Consider the following 6,000-nt stretch of genomic DNA (forward strand, 5'->3'; position numbering starts at 1 on the left):
CATCATTATATATTTTTTATTTAAATGATGGGGAAAAAATATATTCGAATATTCAAAAAATTTTAACTTCATTATTTTTTTTTTTTTTTATCGTGCGTATTACGTGCGCGGTTGATACTGGAAAATCTATCCAGGGAAAAAGTTTACAACTGTTTTGGAGCTACTGGGACAACACAAAAGCATAAATATTCCCGGGTAAAGAATGCGAACCCTGTGTGTTACTGCGAAGCACTGTTTGATTTTTACGTGTAAATGTACGAACGTCTGTAATTTTACGTGGAGATTGTTCCCTCGCGATCGGCGACCGCCTGCGAGAGAAGTCAGCTGCCCTGTTTGACCGGGCCGTTCAGGACTCGTTTGCTTCCGCACCGGGTGGCTGTGGTTGGTGCGCTAACAGTAGACTTGTGCCAGGAATATCTTTTCGCGAAAAAAAAAAAAATGGGGGGGGGGGGGGGTGTTTATCTGAATATTCGGTTTACGGACGATAATTTTACGTTATAACGTCATAAGAAAACATTGATGAAAAATTGCACACTTTTTAATTTGCAATTATTATTTACAGTTTTTGCAAATTTAATTTAAATAATTTGTTTGAAAAATAATCACGAACAATTAGAGTTTAAAAGCCCGCTGCTGCCTCGCAGACGTTCCGCGATGCGCCAAAAAAAGTTAACATCCCGACAACAACGGGAAGAAGTTGTTATGTTTCGGAAGTTACTCCACCCAGACATAAAACATTTCGTAATATTTTTTTTTTTTGTGAACGGAATTCCCTTCTTCGAGGTTTGTCGTTGGTCCGTCGCTAACGTGACATGCCGCGGGAACTTTGAAGTCAAACACGAGACTCTACGGGCGTGCGAAGTACACGCGACCCAGGCCATAAGCCTTACGCTAGCGGCACGCTGTAATTTGTTTCTGTAAATGTGACGAACTGGTAATGTAAAATTACAGATATTTATACATTTGTACGTTTACAATGAAAACAAAAAAGCGTTCACAAAAAAATACTGGGTTCGGATTCTTACCCGGGCATTTATGCTTTGTGTTGTACCGGTACCTCCAAAACAGTTAAAGTGATTTGTAACTCGTTTCCAGATTAGCTTTACAGTATTAACTGCACATAATAATAAGCATGATGCAGCAAAATGAAGTCATATTATTAAATTTTCGATTAGTTATTTTTTCATGGTTTAGAAAAAATTTATGATTGAATGAAACATCAATTAAAATATAAAATTATGCAAAATATTCTTAAACATACAGAAAAATATCTTCCAGTGCAGACAGTGGACCCCGAACCACTGGGCTGGTCGCTCGGTTCTTGTGTGGCTCCGTAGACGAGGCGAGTGGTTGAGTGCCCTTTCCGATACCGATACCTTTACCGATACTCCGTCTGTGTTGCAGAGAGGGGACTACTCATTTCAGCTGATCATTGCTTTCGACAAGGATAAACAATAAAATGCAATCGTTTAAAATAAATAGCATGCGTGTTCGTAGGTTCAGTTCTCCTCCGAAAATTTGATTATTAGGAAATAATGTTTCATCTCTTGTCACATTAAGTAAAAAAAAATATTTATTTTTTTATGACAGTCACACCCCATTTAGAGCATACGTTCTACGCCATGTTTGCTTTACAAGGCGGGCTGACAGATGCGATTCTCGCTGTTGATTCTATCGCGGTGTCGCCTCTATACGCTGGCGGGCAGTCTTCTCGTCGTGCATGAAACAATTGCGAGATTTGAGCGGTGACCGTAACATTATACACTGTGCGGAGGAATTCAGATGAAGTTGTAATGCAATTCCTAGAGACCGGAAAAATTCGCGAATTCATTCCGCAAATGGGTTAAAATGCAAATCGTTATACCTCAGTGCTGCCTCTGCTATTGGTTCACAACTCACCTGGATGACTCTGGGCCAATGAGGAACACCCAACCAAAGCTTTATCGAATCACAGGCGGCTACGCGGGAACGTCTCACAAGACAGCAGCCAATGAGCGGGTGGCATTTGACCGAGTGTACGCAGAACTATGGAGTTCATCCTACAGGTCATTGAACCCGCGAATTTTTCCGGTCCCTAGCAATTCCATTGAGTGCTTCCAAGAATCTCTACAGGATTTTCCATGCCTATAAATTCACTCAGAAAACACGGGTTGTAGCCATTGTTCAAGTGACGAGAGGATGACAGCGAGACGTCAGCTCCTGGAAGAGGACAGGCGTCCTGAGGGGGGAGCACAGGAGGAAGGCCCTAATCGGGAGGAATGGGCGTCCATTAGATTAGGAAAATAAAATGTGACTCTCGAGATCATTGGCGAGACCAAGGGTGCAAATCTGTTTGAGGGGGGGGGGGAGGAGTTTAGTCCCGAGAGTTCAGTGGGTGTGTTTTAACCGACTCAAGTCATCTCTGGGTACGCCTGCTCGTATGTTGCATGCACGCTGCACGTATTTCAGGCTTCCCGATTGCACGCAACAAGCAGAAATCTTTTAAATATTCAGAAATATTCCGTTTCAGAGTCGCAATTGTACAAGCGCAAGCTGGTCTCAGTGAGAGGTGGATATTCACACGATGTGCCTGCCATTGCTTGTGGTTTTCAAGTCCTAATACTTGTTGATAACACGGTTACTCTCTCATATTACGTATTCAGTCACCAAACTTTGAGCCATACTCAACCCTCTTAAAGCTGGTTATTGAGTTGCATTATAATTGAGAAACGTCGTGATTCTAAAAAGGGTGGGTGGGAGCAGACGGTGATTTTAAGGGGGGAGGGGAAGGGCTAAACTGGCAGAGCAATTATTACTGTAGATATATACTTGATTATTGTAGTGGACGACAAATTAACTTAATTATTTGTATTGAAAGATACGTAATTTTATATCGTCAAAAAATTTAATAACTTGGATTTTCCGCGTACTATGCTACTTGCAATGTATTGGAAATGAAACGACTGCAAACAAAGAGATTTATTTACCATCTAAGTTGAATTAAAAATATTTGGAATAGTGAAATTAATGTTTGCTGGCGATTGGCGATATGAAGTATTTTCGGAAAAAGGTGTTGGTTTGTAGTTGGTTTGAAAAAAAGGGCGCCAAGATGAGTTCTTGCCCCAGGTGGGAACCAGTCTAGTAATGTCCGTAGCCTAAGGCCTGCCTGTGAGGATACGTGCACCATAGAACAAGGAGGGCGCCATAGAAGTGCGACTCTTCAGTGGAAACTAAAGCCATGCTTGACGCGACATGTGACGCTATCTGTTGAATGAACCCACAACTACTAGCAAAAACAACTCGGGCTTGGAGGTTCAAATTGTTATATTTAAAACGTTAATTTAACTGTTTCACGACTAATTGCTCAGTAAAGGAGTTATAAACTGTGCGAAAAACACTTAATTCTGTTTTGTGTGAAAAAAAGGGGGTCATGTTATCTATAAATGAGCAGGAGATGCAGCACTTCTGGTATGCCACACAACATAACATGTTGGCTACCAAAATTAAGTCAGTTAATTTTCACTGTTTTTTTTTTTTTTGCCAGATAATAGCTGAATGCATTACTTCACACGATCGATGCAGCCACGCTGGTGATGTGTGGTGGAAGCTACCATCTAGCGGGTGGGCCCGGAACTACATACTTCAGAACTCTGGGTGTCTGTGTCGGGCAGCCTTTTTTTCACAGACGAGAGAGCCAAAACCCGAAGTTCATGTTTTTTTTTTCTTCCGTATCTTTAATGTAGCTATCCTAACCAAATTAACCGTCACACAATGTTTTATAGTATTTATAATGTAGCTAACCTAACCTAATTGACCATTAGTATCCTTTTATCAACACCGCCATATTTATTTACAATGAACCAAAAAAACAACAAAAAAAAAACGAAGATACACGATCGGTAGAGACCGGAAAAATTCGCGAATTCATTTCGCGATAGGCTAAAATACAAATCGTTATACCTCAGTGCTGCCTCTGCTATTGGTTAAAAACTCACCTGGATGACTCTGGGCCAATGAGAAACAACCGACCAAAGCTTTATCGAATCACAGGCTGCTACGTTGGGACGTCTCACAAGACAGCAGCCAATGAGTGGGTGGCATTTGACCGAGTGTACGTAGAACTATGGAGTTCATCCTGCAGGTCATTGAACCCGCGAATTTTTCCGGTCCCTACCGATCGGGCGTTAGGCTCTCTCGCCTGTGAGAAGAAGGCTTCACGTCTCGGCGACTAGAGTTGGTCGAGCCCCCCCACTCCTGGTGCTGGCGGCCAGTGAACCAAGGGGCCGCATCTCCGCCAAGGCCACCACAACAGCCCGGGAGGGGGGAGGGGGGAGGGGATAAAAAACAGACCAGCTGGAGCGGGCGGCGCGCGGGGATAATTGCAGTCCGGGCCGAGAAGCAACCTCTCTCACACGTCCGCCGAGTCCTGGCGTCTGTACCCCCGCCCAGCGCGGCTCCAGAAGGGGGGCGGTGGGGGCGATAGCCCCTCCCGAGACCAATTCTACTGATTAGTGTATGTTTATGTTTACTTAAATATTTCATTTCACACGTTAAACTGTTATCTCATCAAAAGTTGCATGAAGCTACTAACTAAGGTTCTGTATTTGAAACTTGTAAATTTGTAAATGATAATATTCCAAGGCCAATATCTGACCACTTTCATTTTTTTTTGCAACTACGACCTTTCTTTGTGCGATAGCCCCCCCCCCCCCCCCCGAAAAGTCATCCTGAATCCGCCAATGCCCCCCCCCCCCAACCCGCGCTCTCTCTCTTTCCTTACTGTAGGCTGTGTGCACTGGGCTTGTGCATGGTCAAATAAAACACGTGGTGTCGTTTAAAAATATATATATATTTATGTTGTTGCAGGACATATTTCTTCCACCCGAGTTTTATCAAAATCGATTACACAAACACATTGCATAAGTATATAAGGGGAAACTCGATTACACAAACACACACACACACACATATAAAAGCAAAATAATCAATTTTGTTATAAACATGAAAATCTAGGCATGGCCACCCAAATCTTTTCTTACGTCGCCCTATACAAACAAACAAGCAGTTTTCTCTGTGTGAGGGATCTGTTCCCCGAAATCCTGGTTTACCCGTGCAGGTTCTGCGTCCATGTCGGATGCCCTCGCTGACCGTGAGACTGTGCACGCAGTAAACGACGCAGTTGGGTTGGGAGCACATTTATTTTATCATCTCGCCTCATTTGTAGACACCTGAAAATTTCGCGGATTCATTCGGTGATAGGCTAGAATTCAAACACATATAGCCTACCTCTTAGATAATTTTGCTATTGGCTTACTGTTCATCTGGATGAATCTCAACCAGTTATAAACCCTCAACCAAAGAAGGATCGAATCACAGACAAACCAGCTGAGACGACTTACAAGTCGGCAGCCAGTGAACTTGCGTTATTTGCCCGAGTGTACAGGGGTCTATGTGCAGTATATCCTGAAGGCCATTGAAACCGCGAATTTTGCAGGTCTCTACTCATTTATCCTCCAATACGTCTATCTTCATGAGCATCGAGTTGGTGGTACGGAGACTGCTGTATCTATAATATTGACGTTTTCTTCGTATTCAACATTATTCGGCATAGCTCTGTTTCTAAAAAAAAAATAACCTGCCTTTGCAATGTCAGATATTTAAAAAATATATATATTTGTTTTGTAACTATTACGCTTATGCCTGAATACAATGAAACTATATGTGTTGCTACTGTCGCACTCTGGAGTGGTACTACCTATTGCACTCAGGTACTTGATGATACCGTGACTTAGCATGTCCCTGCGCGGCCAATCCCAGCATGACTAGGCTGTAGGCTTCGGCCTGAGACGTACTTAGGTCCCTCCCTAACCCGGACCCCTCCTGAAAATATTCTTGTTTTTTATTTGGGTTAGAAAAAAAACATTACTGTTACAGTTCATTTCAAAAAACATTTTAACTACGAACGTTATATATTAAGTACTCGCGTATCAATGAAGCTTCCCCGTTGCAAGTATCATTCAA

The sequence above is a fragment of the Bacillus rossius genome, chromosome 13 (assembly GCF_032445375.1).
Source record: "Bacillus rossius redtenbacheri isolate Brsri chromosome 13, Brsri_v3, whole genome shotgun sequence".
NCBI classification, from domain to species: domain Eukaryota; kingdom Metazoa; phylum Arthropoda; class Insecta; order Phasmatodea; family Bacillidae; genus Bacillus; species Bacillus rossius.